This window comes from Ursus arctos, unplaced genomic scaffold (assembly GCF_023065955.2).
Source record: "Ursus arctos isolate Adak ecotype North America unplaced genomic scaffold, UrsArc2.0 scaffold_9, whole genome shotgun sequence".
Lineage (NCBI taxonomy): Eukaryota > Metazoa > Chordata > Mammalia > Carnivora > Ursidae > Ursus > Ursus arctos.
The window spans coordinates 56,975,087-56,992,000 of record NW_026623111.1 but is presented as its reverse complement, the minus strand read 5'-3'; positions in this window follow the sequence as shown (position 1 = coordinate 56,992,000).

Below are 16,914 nucleotides of genomic sequence, written 5' to 3'. Positions count from 1 at the left end.
ATTATTTTTTCTGTCCTGTTTGCCATCTACCCGCCTGCTGCTTTTGATTTTGTTTCCCGAATGTTGCCTTAATCCTCTCTTTCCCCCGTACAAAATCTTTCCATGACCGCCCGTTGCCTTTTAAATAAGGCCTGCCAAGACGTGGACCAAACCAGTCTTTTCAACTTCGGCTCCCGCTAGTTCACCAGACAAATCGTCTCACCTCAGCCAGGCTAGAAAACTCTCAATGCCATTGCTTACTCCCGCTTTCCTGACTTTGCTGATGGGGTCACAGTTTGCGGCAAAGGCCGCTTTTTACTGGAGCTAGTCAGATCTTTCCCCTTCTGCTGTTACTCCCGAAGGGCCTGGATTTCTTGAGCCCACAGGGATCTCTTTTCTCTCTGACCTCTTAAAGCTTATATTGTTTCTCTGCCCGCTAGGCTCATAGAATTCTAGATCTGGTACTTCGCATGTGATGAAACCACTTTCTTTTGTTTTCTGTGTGTGTGTGTGTTTTCTTGTTTGTAAGCCTTATGTTCAGATCTGTAGGAATACATAAATTGTCTTACTTTTTCTTGTATTCCCTGTAGGACGTAAGTGAGTCAATTTAGCAGTAATGAAAACACATTTGAAAGTAGAATCTGCCGGATGATGATAGCTCCCTACCGTTCTATGTTTTAATTGTTTTCTTCTTGTTGATTTTTTCCTTTTTTTTTTTGGTTTGTTTGTTTGTCTATCTTATTCTTTTTCTTCCTCCCCCCAAGGGGTGCCTGGTAGTGTCCAGAACTCTCACCGTGGAAACTACTTCATCCTTCCCTCCTCCGTGGCGAAGATGATGGGTTTCGCATCTAGACTTGTCTGCATGTGAACCCTTGGACACATATTTCATCTCTTGCAGTTTCCTCATATGTAAAATACGGATAATAATAGTATCTCACTCATAGGAAGATAATGAAAGTGCTTACCACAGTGCCTAGCACAGAGCTTGCATGCATTAAAAATACTTATATTGTACATAAACACCGATGCATGGGATGATGGTATTTGGCCAGTTTTCATGAGTTAAGTGAATTAATGAATGGTAGGTCAGAGATAGGATTTTGAGCTCCTAAGTCTAACTTCTGAATCTACCAAGAAAACAGTCAGTAAGTGACTTCTCACTTAGCTGTTCTTTTGTAAAAGAACTAGTGGAACCAGGAAAGATGATCCTGACCGTGGGTTAGCTTTATGGAGCATTGATAGGGATCATTAGTTTGGTAAATTCGAATTTGGAAAAGGGACCCACTGCTGGCTACATAATGCCTTTTTTCTTTTTTTTTAACAGATTGTGCTGGGAAAAAGAAAGAGCTCAAGGGTCTCAAAAACTAAAACAGAATTCCTAAAAATGGGGTGTCACCTGGAAATGTCTCCTTATTCTGCACAGAGATGCTGTCAGTTATTTGCAGGAAGTGACAGGAAGAAGAATGTTTTTAGTCCTGATTAATGTCCTGTTTCATCAAATATAGTGTTGTGCTCTGTGCTCAAAAGAAGGATGGGGTGGGAAGGTGCTGAGGAGAATGGGGTCAGGCTGCAACAGTCAGCTTCGTGGTATTGATATGTGGACAGGAATTTTTTCACTTTGTAGCTGATGCCTTGCAAGCATGAGATATCATCACAAAAAAATCCTTGTGCTTATCCCAAAATTTTCCATGGCAGTGTGCTCTCCTATGTGCTGATTTCACATGGTGTGAAGAAATCTTCTCTTTATTGGTTCTATGTTTACTCAATTTTCTAGCCATTCCTTTTTGAGAATGACTCCATGATGACACATCAGGGAATATTTGCCACTGCCTCCGCAAAACAGTCTTCTTTTTTTTTAATAATTGGAAACAATTTTCATTAATCTTTCATTTAAATATATATACATAGTGTGGAGTACAATCATAATTCCTCTTAAAGTCACCAAGCATGGTTGAAGATAGGACAGTTTGAGAAGATAATAATCAAGTCATAGGGAATTTCTTAGCTAGGAAGTGATTTAGAGACATCAGTCAGATCAGCAATCCCCAATCAAAGCAGCGTTGCATTGCAATTATTTTTCCAAGGGGTTAGTAAGTCTAAATATAAATATATCTATCTATAACTAAATATATAATATATAATATAAACAGATATAATATAATATACAATGTATCTATCTAGTGCTATCATATCTAGTGCTGTTTTAATATATTGAGCCTTTATTGTGATGATTAAAATATATTCATTTTAAATTTATCTTGAATTCAGTACATAACTAACCACCATGGGGGGGGGGGGCGATATGCCGTAAAAATAATGTTTTTACATTAAAAGGAGGTCCTTTTCGAAGTGGGGAACCTGGACTGGTGGCATACGCATATAGGCCCAAACTGGTCTCAGCACAGCGGACCGCCGCCAGAGCGGCCCTGGGCCTGACCAGAGGGCCAGCATCTAGCCTCAGAGGAGAACTGAGAAAGTCCGCAGTTCTTCCATGGCTTGCTCTTTCCCTCAAGTTAGCGCTCCTGGGGACTGCAGCTAGCCCTCCTTTGCTCTGAAATCACTGCTTTTCAAACGGACAGCTAAGCAGGCCTACTTTGCTGAATTGGCTTTTATGTGACACAAAATGTTTAAAGGCTTTATTAGCAAGAACTTCGCAAGAACCACGGAGATGGGATGGTATAGAATTGCTCTTCTACAGGGAAGGCACTGACAAATCTGGGGAAGTGTCCAAGATCCGACTGCTAAATTTAATATTGAAAATATAAGACCTGCCTGGTGGCCCAGTCGGTTGAGCATTGGGCTGCTGCTTTGGGCTCAGGTCATGATCTCAGGGTCTGGGTTGGAGCCCTGAGTCTGGCTCCTCCCTCCGGGCACAGTCTCCTTGAGATTCTCTCCCTCTGCCTCTGCCCCTCCCCCTGCTGTCTCTCTCTTTCTCTCTCACTCTCAAATAAGCAAATAAATAAAATGTTTTTAAAAAAATAATATGAGACCTTGAACATGAATTCTGTTCTGTCGGATGCCAACTTTTGAAAAAACGGATTTTATTCTAAATGTAGTCTTATGGGGCCTTTTTAACAAGTTCCATTTGAACGAAGAATTTTTTGTCTTTTATGAGAATTATTTAAATATTTGTTTAAATTAAATAATATCTTATACAAATAAAGCACAAATTTCCAAGCAAAATTCTGGGCTCCCTATTTCCCCATAACCTCCATGGGACAGTGACTGTTTTGTTTTTCTCCCTGACCAAAGATCAAGAGAATACAACACTATTTAGGCACATGTCTCTATTCATTTGTTCAGCAAATATTTATTGAGTGTCTCTGTTATGGCATTATCACGTTGATATAGGTCAATAGAGATATACAGTTACATCCCTGAATCCAAAGAACTTTCAATCCACTTAGAAATAAAACAGAGAAAAGGAGAAATATATATCGAATGTAGTGATATTCCTTTTATTTAAATAGACTTTATCATAGAGTTTTTAAAAAGGGTTTTTTCCTCTGGACTAATCCATTCTTAACTGAGAAGTGGTTTAAGAATTCAAAATGGAGGGGGTCCTGGGTGGCTCAGTAGGTTAAGCGTCTGCCTTCAGCTCAGGTCATGATCCCAGGGTGCCAGGGTGTCTGGGATTGAGCCCGCATAGCCGGGCGTCTGCTTCTCCCTCTCCGTCTGCCCCTCCCCTCCACTTGTGCTCTCCTGCGTGCTCTCTTTCTCTGTCAAATAAAGAAATAAAATCTTTTTTAAGATTTTTTAATTTTAAAATTAAAAACGGAAAGTCCCCTTGTTTTTCTTTCAGTGTATAATTAAAGAAGTAGAAAAAAATAGAAATTGAGAATGCTTTCAAGTCTACTAAACAGTAAATTACATTTTCTCATTGAGTGACTAGATAATTTGAGGTTTTTCTTAAAATAAAAGTGATTCCGGGGCCCCTGGCTGACTCAGTCAGTAGAGCACGCAGCTCTCAATCCCCGGGTTGTGAGTTCATGCCCCACATTGGTGTAGAGATTACTTAAAAATAAAATCTTAAAAAAACAAAGTGATTCCAACATATTTAAAAATTTCCATAACATTTAAATGTTGACTGAATGGTGTGGATGGCTAATTAACTGATTAGATGAGAAGAGTCACTAAAACAATATCTTCTGTTTGTGGTTTAATTTGGATTCGGAACTAAACATGAAAGTAGTTGATATTTGTTCTTAAATCTAAATGAGATCGGCCTAATAATACCACTATTCATAGCAACTAATATTCATACCTAACATGTTTAACTCACTCGGGAGCTTAAAATACATTTGCTTACTTATTCCTCAAAGTAACCCTATGTTTTATTCCCACTTTACGGATGAGACTCAGGCAAAAAATGTTAAGAAATTAGTGCGAGGCCCTTCAGGTCATGAACAACAGAGACAGGATTCAGGTCAGACAGCCTGACGCTAGCCCAGCTTGGCTCCTCGCCGCCCGCTCCATTGGTTTTACCTCTAACGTTCAATGCCGTCCAAGTGCGGCGTTTGCTCTGCCATGCTTTCCATATATTTTCATTAAAATCCACGTGTCGGGGTTTCTCTAGTCTCCGATTACTTGCAAAGAGCATTCACGTCCCTTTGTGGATAGTTTTCATGCCCTTTCATTAGGAAGAGCATTTATGTTGTTATTTTCCTATTACGGAGCAAATCACACACACGCACGCACACACACACACGCGCACACACACACACGCACACACACACACACACACACACAGAGGGAGAAAATCACGGGTGCCAATTTTCCAGCTTCCAGTGCCAAAGCACTTGTTAATCTTACCTCCTTATTTTTCATTGTGCCTATGAAAAACATGTTAGTCTAAAAATGTCACATGAAAATGGCATCTGAGAATCCCGTCAACAGAACCCTCTGAAAAATCACTCTGAAATCCCCGAACGTAAGAAGATCCAGATACTATTGGACCTGAGGAGCTGGCCGGTTCTGAAGTTGCTGCTCCTCGGACTTGCCCTGAGCTGTGCCCTAGTAATAGCAAAGCCTCCCCTCCCGTCACTTATGCGTGCCCACAGAGGATTAATCACACACGCAGGGATGATGAATTAGGAATGCAGCTCTCCCTATTTAGAGCACTGCTAGTTCACCTCGAGCTAACGCCTACTTGCCTGTAATCCATCCTACGTGGCCTGCATCCCTGCTGCTACTCCTTCAACAGTTTCCATGAAAATGTTAACTTCCATAAAATCACCGATCCAATAATCATCTCATGTTTGGTCACTCAACAAACATTTTATGTCTCATGCCATCACAAATCAGCCTTTGAGGAATTTCGCATTGGACTGCTAGATCACGCGTGTGGTCATTGCAGGATTACACGTGGATTTACATGGTTTTAGAAGTTTCGAATGTTAATGTTCTTCTCAGGTGTGGAAAAACTATACACAACAGACATTTAAGCTTGAAACTTTCTTGTCTTTCAATCTCCCAAAGTTACCTGAATTGCTTTCTAAATTTAAGTCTCAATACACTTTATGGAGACCCTGGGGGTAAAATATCAGGAAGACAGAATGGAATGCGACAAAAATCCTGGGAATGTGTTTTGATCGATCCTCTTTTCTTTGTTGAGCACTACCACTCGCCAACAGGTAAACAATGGCTAGCAAAAACAACAAAATAATAGCTATTAAAGTCTGTATTTTCATTGTATTGTGTACTACTGGTAATATTTGACTTGGAAAATTACACGTAAATAAGATAATACTCTACCTTTCAATGCATCGTCTCCCTAAGGCTTTATTTACGTGAATTGTTACTGTTTCGTTGTTTGGCTGGCTCAAGCACGTTCTCACCCATGGCTGCCCTTGAAAATCACCTGGTCAGCTTCAGAAAAAGTAGACGCTTGGGCCTTATCTTCCCAAAGATTCTGATTATTTGGTTTTGGAGGGGCCTCAAATAAATATATTTTTACAAACAGATAGCCTGATGCTTTAACTCAAATATGGAAAAAGAGAAATAATACTCATGTACACATTTTAGATCCAAGTTCCAGTCCTGTCTGAAAATAAATTGTTGGGTGATCTTATATAGGTCACTTAACTTCTCTGGGCCAGACTCTTCTTGTCCTTAAAATACAGGTTTGAACTACATGATGTCTAATGGAATAGCTTTCTATGACCTCTGCAATACGGGACTAAGATGGAACCAGAGCTTTATTATCTCTCGACTGTCTGTGCCTTTTAACATTGAGCAATTTTAGGCAAGTGTGCAAAGGCATTGGCCTAAATATCCCAGAGTGATCGTGGAGATAATGTCCTCAGGATATGCAAAAATAGTTTATCCTATAAACAGGTTTCTCCAGTTTTCTAAAATCTTGCCTCAATCTCCCCTGGATCTTTGCTTAGGCCTTGTTTTCCTTTTTTTAAAAAATTTCTTTCCTGGGGCGCCTGGGTGGCTCAGTCAGTTGAACGTTCAACTCTTGATCTCAGCTCAGGTCTTGATCTCAGGGTCGTGAGTTCGAGCCCCGCGTTGGGCTCCACGCTGGACATGAAGCCTACTGAAAAAATAAAATAAAAAATAAAATTCTTCTCTTTGCTCACAACTTGAGAAATCTGAACTTCACACACACACACACACACACACACACACACACGTGGGAATTTCAAAACTAGAAAATCTAGGTCCTGTTGTAGATAAGGAGGACTGCATTGTTATATGACCCACACCATATTCATAAAGAAAGTTTCACTTTCTGATGGAAAAACAATGTAAGACTTAGAGATAATTATTTCTGTGTTTCATTCATCTCAGTATCTTCATGGGACTCAAGTGAGATAATGTTTAAGAAAACTGTGATATTGATTGCTGATATTAATAAATATCAGCCATGTGTTTCGGGCCAGGATATATAACAAAGTCAAAGAAGTTTAGAGGACAGTCAGGTTGATGCCACATTCCCGAAGCAGAAAGAGGAAGTGGGAGTTCCAAAGAGGAGGCAGATGCGTCATTAGGTGAAACAGTGAGGTCAAGACGGTAGGAATGGAGGAAGAGATTTAGCAATTATGAGGTCACGGGTAACCTTTTAGGAGAAAGTTCAGTTGAATAGAGAGGACAGAAGTCAATACCAAATATTAGCATGGGAAATGTGTCGTCTGTGAGCCTCCACAGAGGCCTCTCCTAAAGAGTCAAAACTAAGTGTAAAACTCATGTGATGGAGATGAGTCCTTCTTCCACGTGGGCCTTTGTTTAATTCATACTGTAGTCAAATGAATGAGAGATGAATGAAAGGAAAGGAAATGAATGAAAATCCTGCTTATGCTGGATTTTCCTGTGACATGCATTTCCTATCTTTTCCTTATTTAATTTGGAGGGAAACCACAAACGATTTTCTTTCAATATCATGCAGCTCTAGGAACATATCCTTATATACCGTAACGGAGGGATTAGGGACAAAGTGATTTTCTTAGCTATTGAAATTCCACACTTACTATCTGACTTACTCCTTATTCAAATGTATTGGTCTCGCCTCTTATTTATTTCCCACCTTTCCCTGTTCTACTTTGTGTGTGTGTGTGCGTGTGTGGGGGGGAGATACAAACAACAGATATTTTATCCATACGTATTTATACACATACATAGTATTCCGCTGTATCTTCGGTGGAGGCGATAGCTGACTGTAGAGAATCAGACATGAGCCGGCCTCCTCAGTCTTTATCTGGTGCTATGGAACATAAGCTGGTCTGGACTTCCGACATAAGATCAGAAAAATGATGACATGAAAGCAATGTCAGTTTTATCGCTCCTCAATGCTACTCTCAAGTTTCTGAAGCTCTTGGATGGTAAATCCAGACTCAATATCCTTCAAAACTCCTGTCATCTCACCAATCAACCCCACAAACTCCCTGGAACAAGATTAATTTTCCTTCCTCTAAGGGCATCTCCTAACACATACCTATTTGTGAAATCCAGTTATTTCTCTACCCTTGTACCAGAGGAAGCAGTATTTCAGATCTATTCTTCCTGGTTTGGTCAACTGTATGCCTCAGACTTTATGAAAAATGAAGTTAAATAAAACCCAAGATCTCACCAAAAGAAAACCTGCGTTTCACGTGAATCTTGAGCCAAATTCCTAGGGGCCTTCTCTACCCTACCTAGATGACAGAGTGTGTCTTTGGATTTGGAAAGCATATCACCCACATAGCTGTGGGGTTCCAGAAGGAATGGTTGCAAACTGCTTTTCCCTTTGCAGCTACCCTGTGCTGGTCAGTCTCGCAGTGGATATTCTGGTACCCAAAGATGAAACCTTCTTCTCTTTTACAATATCTGTTGTGCCATTAAACTTACCAGTTCTTCATGCATTTGCTTCTTTGCTTCTCCCACTGAGAGATAAGTCCTATGAGGAAAAGATCAACAACTATGCTTACTGAGTAATGTATATGCCGGGCCACGCTCTAAAACATGAAGTGGATAATTTTAGAGCGGTGCCTGGCAAATAGAAATTCCCTAATAAGTATTGACTATTGTTACTATTAGTGGTGATTTCAAAGTTGTGTTCTCTTAATTTTTTTATTATTTTTATTTTTAAGTAATTTCTGCATGCAACGTGGGGCTCTAACCTATAACCCCAAGATCGAGAGTCACATGCTCTACCGACTGAGCCAGCCAGGTGCCCCTAAATGTTTTATTCTAAATACCAAATTCAAATATTCTTGAAGTCGAAGTGGTGCCTTACTTGTGTTTGGATAACGTGCTGCCTCTAGTTTATTGTCTTACATATAGTCAGTACCAAATACATACTTGTTGAATGAATTTGTTGATTACCAAAGCTGAATTCCATATTATAAATTATAGGAAGAGAAGGAAATTATGTCGGGACTCAGTTGTCCTATATTTGGTAGTGATCAGACATTACGATATTAATAATTGTTGCTATTGTAATTCCTATTATATTAATGATGGGCATATTATCTCAACTAGCTCCTGGACAGGTTTGTTGGACACTTATGAATCAGATTTAGGGCTGATGGTGAGGAAGACTTGTCCATTAAGCAGCTGCATTCATTAGTACCACTCACAAGTCACAGTGCCATATGATGGGTTTGGGGTGGACCACTAAAAGCCTATGGATCAGAGGAAATACTTTAAGCAATCTTCAGCATATGCTGCTTGTTGAAAACTCTAAAACATCTTGAACCACATGGTGAGCTGGTCAGATGATGAAATGAATCATTTTCAGAAAACACTACAGCTTCCTTCTATTGGAAACCCACCAGGTAGGAGCTCAACCAACCCAAGACCCTATGCTCCATGTGAAAAAAGACCAGCTGACATTGGATCCCTGTTACTATGAAAATAAACACAGGAATGATCCTGAGATGAACATATCTGTAATGTCTTTAAGAGAAGCGGCATCACCAACTCCGTGGATTAACTAAGTTATTGTTATTGCCACGTTTTCCATTTGAAGTATCTGAAATACTTTTACACGTGCGTCCCTCCCTGATTTACAAAGGACTTAGCAACTATGACAGAGGGCGTGAGGCAGGCCAAGGTCTTCAGCAATCTTAGGTTTGAAATTCAAACATTTTTTGTTAGACCGGAAAACATTTTAGCATGGCACTTAAAATTAATAATGAGGGGCGCCTGGGTGGCTCAGTCGTTAGGCATCTGCCTTCGGCTCAGGGCGTGATCCCAGGGTCCTGGGATCGAGCCCCATGTTAGGCTCCTCCGCTGGGAGCCTGCTTCTTCCTCTCCCACTCCCCCTGCTTGTGTTCCCTCTCTTGCTGGCGGTCTCTCTCTCTCTGTCAAATAAGTAAATAAAATCTTTTAAAAAATTTAATAAATGATAAAAAATTAAATAAAACATACTGCTTTTTTGACTCAGCTAGTTCTTTTTGTGGCTAACAAAAATTCTTTCTTCCAACTTCCGCACTGATTGGCCTATACATGTGTTCAATCGTAATTTTTGTTCTAAAAAGAGTTCCATTATATTTTATAGAGAGTTGTCATCGCAGAACCATTTTACCAAAATGTTGTCATTTTCATGAGGTTTCTCAACCTCACATAGTAGTAGACTTTTCTTGACTGAGACGGGAATCATTTTACATTATGATGCAACATACCAAGGAATATATATTCAAATGTATCTGAAATAAATATTTTAAAAGCAATACTTTATCTTGCTTGGGTGCACTCTTATTCAGATCACTCGGGCTATGTCTTCTGTTTTATTTCATGTGAAAGATTAAAAAAATAGCAGAGACTCATTAAAATTTATTTAATGACACATCGATTGGGTATAATATGCCATTTAGAAGAGCGACAAGTAAATCAGCAGTGGTTTTCTTGTGGATCCTGGAGCCCTATGAGCTATGTGTGGGGGTGGGGGACTCAGAGTCTCCGTAGTGGTCAGAGATGGGAGAGAGAACCATGTTCCTGGACTGGATGGAGTCTATGCTCTCACTCTCACCTGTTATGTATACAGGTCTTCCACATAAAATTCTGTTTAAAGAAACGTATCACTGGTTTAAACGGTTTGGCAAGTACCTCTGTACTTTATAATTTCCTTAATTTATAGGTCAAATTCTGTTATGACAAAAACCACTGCTTCTGAAATCACTATATAAAATAAAAGATTTCTCATACGATGTTCTGTTTGCTTCAAATACTTCAAGTACTCTAGGCACAACGTTGCAGAAAAACTCAAGTGTTTGCCTGGGTCCTTAGGATTTTCTGATAATATAGTTTTCCCTATGTTTCCAGACATTTTATATCTGGCATCGGAATCTTGCAGTTTATATTATTAGCTTGTATTAATCTGGTTAGATAATTTACATGGATTTTATAATCCCTTTGCTCAAAACTCATTGCTAAATTTTGAGTGGTCACTGTTTTTGTTTCTGACAAGTGACTATATGCTATTCTTTAAAGGTTAGGATTGTTTATTGATTGCTTTATTCTTCATACTTTTTCAGAAAAAGAGCATTTCATTTCAGTCAATGGGAAAATTTGAATATTTCTTTAGATATTATCAGTTCACCAAAAATGGGAAGAGATTGTTCCCAGAGAGGTATGTGATATTTCGAGCACAAAAGTGACATCCCACGGTTTTAAACCAATTGGAAAGAATTTAGAATGGTTATTAGAACTTCCTAAAATTACATGTCTTTGGAACAGGGACACAAAACCAGTTTATAAAGATGAATCAAGACTGGGGTGGAGTTGGGGGATGAGACGCATAGGAAGCAAAAGAAGGGAGAGACCTTATATTGATTGAATATTCACTATATGTGAAATATTAAGCTAAGAGCATGACACATATTCCTTCTTTTAATCCTACAACAACCTAATGAGTACATGTGATAATCCCCAGTTTACTGAGACTTAAATAACACCTCCGAGGTCATGCAGTGATGGAGCTAGGTTTGTTAGATTTCAAATTCCTGGTCTTTCCTGGTATTCCCTTTGCTTCCCAAGACCATTCTACTGGTGCGTGGTTCTCTACGTCACCCTCCTCCCTCCTGCCTAGGCACAAGGTCTCTCACTGATCAGGGTCTGAACCCTGAGCCACATTCATCCTGCTCTCCCTTTCCTTGGTCCTCTGATGGTCAATCCCTTCGTGGCTCCTTCTCCCATTTGGGGACCCATCCCGCCCTTCAGACTCAGCCCTCTTGTTACTTACCTTCCACTTAACCTCAGTTTAGCTTTAACTTTTGACTACATAGCATAAGGCTACCTTGGGTTAAATACACCTTTTGGTTGAAAGCAGTACCAGAGCCCCACTTGGATAATTTCTCCTACAAAAAAGTCACATCTCCTCAACTTATGCTGACCTCCAAGAATAGAGGATTAACATGTATGCAGACACTTCACCTTGCTATAATTCGGAATTGGTGAGAAAATCTTTAGGTCCAAGGTTTAAGGGCTTATTTGCATGAGAATTAGAGGAGCCGGAGAATTGAGAGGCCCAAAGGACCAGACTATTTGAGGTGAATAACTAGCTCCAAATGAAACCCCCAGGGGCCTGCAGAGCAGAGTCACCCCTTTCCCCCACCCCAAGCCATATACCAGGTAATGAAGAGGGTCATTCAGAGGGGACAATGCTTGGGTGTGGTTTGCTTGAAGTGGAAAAGAACTTGGTGGTTGTGGGTGAGAGACTACTGGGAGCATAGAAGGCAGAAAACTCAGAATGTTTTCTGAAAGGGTTTCAGAGGCTAAACAGAAAATGCTGGAATTGTGAGTCAACCACAAAGCTATAGGGTCTAGTTTTGTAGAAAACTGAGAGTATAGGAACATAATTCTTTTGTGACATAACAACAGAATGTAATGCTGTTGAGGGAAGGGGATTTCTCCTTGTTTTTCAGCCTGAGTAAAAGAAAACAATGAAGAGCTTTCTTCCAGTGAAATCTAGACCCTCAGAAATGGAGGTTTGTTGCATCTAGACCCTACTGAACAACTGGAGAACTCTGGTGTATAGAATTCCCAAAAGATTCTCGTCTTCTGTAGATCAGAGAAAGACATGGAGAGGGGACTGAACTTCCCTAGGCCACACTAGAAAGGCCTGAGGAACAGTCTTTAAAGTGTCTCTCCTGGGGAGCCTGGGTGGCTCAGTCGTTAAGCATCTGCCTTCGGCTCAGGGCGTGATCCCAGGGTTCTGGGGTCGAGCCCCACATCGGGCTCCTCCGCTGTGAGCCTGCTTCTTCCTCTCCCACTCCCCCTGCTTGTGTTCCCTCTCTCGCTGGCTGTCTCTCTCTCTGTCAAATAAATAAATAAAACCTTAAAAAAAAAAAAAACAAAAAAAATAAGTAAGTAAATAAATAAAGTATCTCTCCTTTTCTGGAGGGTGAAGCAGGCTCTGTACCTTACACTTTTTTCATGTCCTGCAGCACCTGGCTCTGTGCCTGGAGCGTAATCAATGTTCCATCAGTGTTCTTCAGCTGAATGAATGGGTTGGGCACTAAATGGGATGACACGTGTGAAAGCATGGAAGAGGGGGGAGGGTCAAAAGCATGGACTTGGAGCCGGAGTTCCGGGGTGAAATCCTGCTACTCCACTTACTAGTAGTGTGACTGTGGCAAGTCACTTAACTTGTTTGTGCCTCAGTTTTTCCCGTAGAAATAATAGTATTACCATGTTTTAAAGATGCGGGTCTTCAATAAGCATGAAGTGTTTAGAACTGTGCCTGACTCCTTGTAAGAGTTCAGTAAAGTTTAGCCACTTGGAATTTAGCAACTTGGAAACTATAAACCATAGAAGGTTTTCACTGTTTTAAAAATGACTGAGATTGGATAAAAGGCTAATGTGATATGGTAAACCCATGGCATTCGATTGTTTCATTATTTAAGTTTATTTTCAGTCCCAAAGGTTGTAACGTGGAGTAATTTGTAATTTGAGTTATTCATGAATGTCATTCGCCAGTGCTGTTAGTCTTGCATGCAGGATGAATCTTTCTCTGGCGAGTGTGCCCCAAAACGTTGCCCTCAGCCCCTGACACCTCCTGTCATTACATAGTCATTCTCTATTTTTCTTTTCTTTTTTTTTTAAAGATTTTATTTTTATTTATTCATTCAACAGAGATAGAGACAGCCAGCGAGAGAGGGAACACAAGCAGGGGGAGTGGGAGAGGAAGAAGCAGGCTCACAGCGGAAGAGCCTGATGTGGGGCTCGACCCCAGACGCTGGGATCACGCCCTGAGCTGAAGGCAGACGCTCAACCGCTGTGCCACCCAGGCGCCCTTCATTCTCTATTTTTCTAATAAGCACTATCAGAACTAGGATGATGTCTGTCTTACTTCTAGAGTCTAACACAATAATAAAAACAGCTAAAAAATATGGTACATTTACTCTGTGGCAGCTACTATGCTAAGAGCTTACATAATTGACATCAATTAATATCTAATTCAATACTCACGACCCTTTAAAGTTAACACCATTATTGTAACAGATCATTGCTCAAAAATAGTCATTCCGCTACTCCCACTTTCATGCGTAGAAGGTACTTCCCTACCTCTTGATTCTGCTTTCAGCCATATGACTTGCTGGGACAAACAGGATGTGAGCATAGCTGATGGAAGCTGAGGCTTGGGAAGCACGTGCACAGATGTCCTTGCTTTCCGGCCCTTCTGTTGTTACCATGAAAACCAATGGCTGTTCTAGCCACTGGTTCCCGGAAAAGGATGAAGGACGCGTGGAACAGAGAGCTAAGTCCCTAGCTGAGCCGAAACCAGTCAAGATCAACCCACCTCCAGGCAGATTCCAGACTCATGAGGAAGACCATCCAAAATCAACAGAACTTCCCGGCTCCCTGAAGCAGCACTGGAGCCTATCAGTTTTAGTAAGTTGTATTTTTATTTTCACTTAGTTCAAAATGTTTTTATTTTTCACTTGAGACTTCTTTGACTTGTGTGTCATTTAGAAGTGTGTTATTTAATTACAAAATATCGAGGATTTCCCAGCTATTTTTCTGTTACTGATTTGAAGTTGAATTCCACTGTACTCTGAAATCATTCTTTGTATGGTTTCCATTCTTTTAAGTTTGTTGAGGTATGTTATGTGGCCCAGTAGGGGGTCTATTTTGGTGAATGTTCCATGTGAGTTTTAGAATAATGGGTTCTCTGCTTCTATCTGATAGAGTATTCTATAAATGTCATTTAGGCCATGTTGATTGATAGGCTTTTCAAGTCAACTGTATTTTTCTGCCTGCTTGACCTCTTAACTACTGAAAGAGAGGTGTTGAAGTCCCCAACTATCATAGTGAGTGTGTCTATTTCTCTTGTCTACTTCTTCTATCGATTTTGGCTTGCATTTTTTAATTCTCTGTTATTCGATGGATACACATTTAGGATTGTTTTGTCTTCTTGGAGAATTGAACCCTATATCATTATTTAAGGCTTTCTTTATCCCTGGTAATTTTCCCTATTCTGAAGTCTGCCTTTTCTGACATCAATACATCCCCTCCAGCTATTTTTCGTTAGTGTCAACATGGTATAACTTTCTCCATCCCTATACCTCTAACTTTTCTGAGTTTTTGTATTTAAAATTAGTTTCTTAAAAAAAGGAATTTCTTATAGACACTGTGTAGTTGGGTCTCTAACAATCTGTCTTTTAATTGCTGTATTTAGACAATTCTTATTTAAATTGATTTTTTATATGGTTGGATTAATATTGACCATGCTTGTAGTTGTTTTCCACTCATTGTATTTGTTCCTTGTTTCCATTCTTGGCTTCTACTACTTTTCTGTCACTTGCTTTGTCTGTAGGTTTTTGTTTGTTTGTTTTTTGTTTTTGCCTTTTATCATACATCGTAATTTCTTGTTGAAAGCTGGACATTGTGAATCGGGTAATAGAAACGGAGGTAAATAACCCTTCGTGTGAGGTTTGATGGTCATCTGGCTAGGAGTTGGGCTGCGTGTAATGTTTGTTGCAGTGATAGGTGTAAGAGGCTTAAAAATTCCTCCTGAGTTTTTTTGTGTGTGTGTTCCTTCATTACTTTGGGCTTCCTTAAGTACTCTTCCTCAGAAAGAGTCTGCATATCTTGCAGCTCTTTCTGCTATAATCTACTCTTTTATACTGGAAATCATTGCATTGCTATAAGGTGTACAGGAAGGGAAGTGTTCTATAATCTTATGATGAAATCTGCTTTTTCATGAGTCTTTGTCTCTGGGCTGTGAACTTGACAAGTGTTCCTTAGCTTGTTTTTTCCCCCTTTAGATGAGTTAAGAAGACTAGAGGGGATGGGAGTGGTATAAATGTCCTTGCCCCAGGTGGGATAAGGCTCTGGTAAAGTTTTTCCTATGGAAAATAGGCATCTGTTATAGAGAATGTTCTATGCATATTTTGTAAGGTTATGCTTCCTGTTCTCAGTCAGAGCCAGGAGGGTCTCTTTCTTAGCTCTTCACCAGGAGAAAGTCATGGCTTTCTGGAGATAAAACCCATTAAAGTACAGAGCCCCCCTCCTGCCCTCCACCAACACTATAGCCCCCAGATGTTTCTCTCTCCCACAGTATTCCATAATCAGCCTCTAACAAGCCATCAAAATTACCATCTATTTACTAGTAACATTTGATGAATTACCTATTCATCAAAATTACCTATCAGTGTATGGCTCCAGGGGCTTCTGCTTCGGATAGAAGCAGCAGATTTCAGCAGTGACTCTAAATTCATCTGTCTTTTCATCCGTCTTTTTACATTTGGGGGTAGCAGTTGGTCCTGTGACCTTAGTTCTCTGATAGAGCCAAGAAAATTTGTTGAGTTTTAGTTTGTTCAACTGGTTCTTATTGTCAGGTTGGAAGTGTTACCTTCTAAGCTCTTTACATGTTGGAGCTGGAACCACATAACCATCAAATCATTTTTTAAGTAGTAAAGATGTTAGTCATAAATTACATTCTTACTTGAAATAGATTAATCTCGTTCTTAACAGCATTCCTCAAATAAGCTCTACTCATACATTTTCTGATTTGTAAAAAGTCCATTAAAATAATCTGAGACATAACAATTTTGCCATTGAACATCAGAAGACTATGTGTATTCACCTTCTATCTGCGAGCTTCCTTTCCCCTTGGACCTTCTCCCCTCCCAAATGGAACTTGTGATTTTAATTGTGTGACAAAATTGTATAGGAACATCAGAGACCAGTTAAAGACAACTTCCAGAGAAGAAGTGCCTATGAATCTACTGTTTGTACCTGGAAACAAAGACAACGTTGGACATGCAAAGAAACTATGTAATAACTATTATTATTATTATTGTCACATAAGAATGAACAATAATTATGTCGTAGATATGGCTATAGAAATATACTGGTAAAAAATACAGGTAAAACTCATTGGATTTCTTTCATTTACCTATTTGGGGAAGTTTTTATGTATTTAAACTCATCCTATCATTCCTATTAATCTCATTGTTTAAATACTCAGTCATACAGGTATTTAGGACAGCCTGAGTAAGCCCCAAG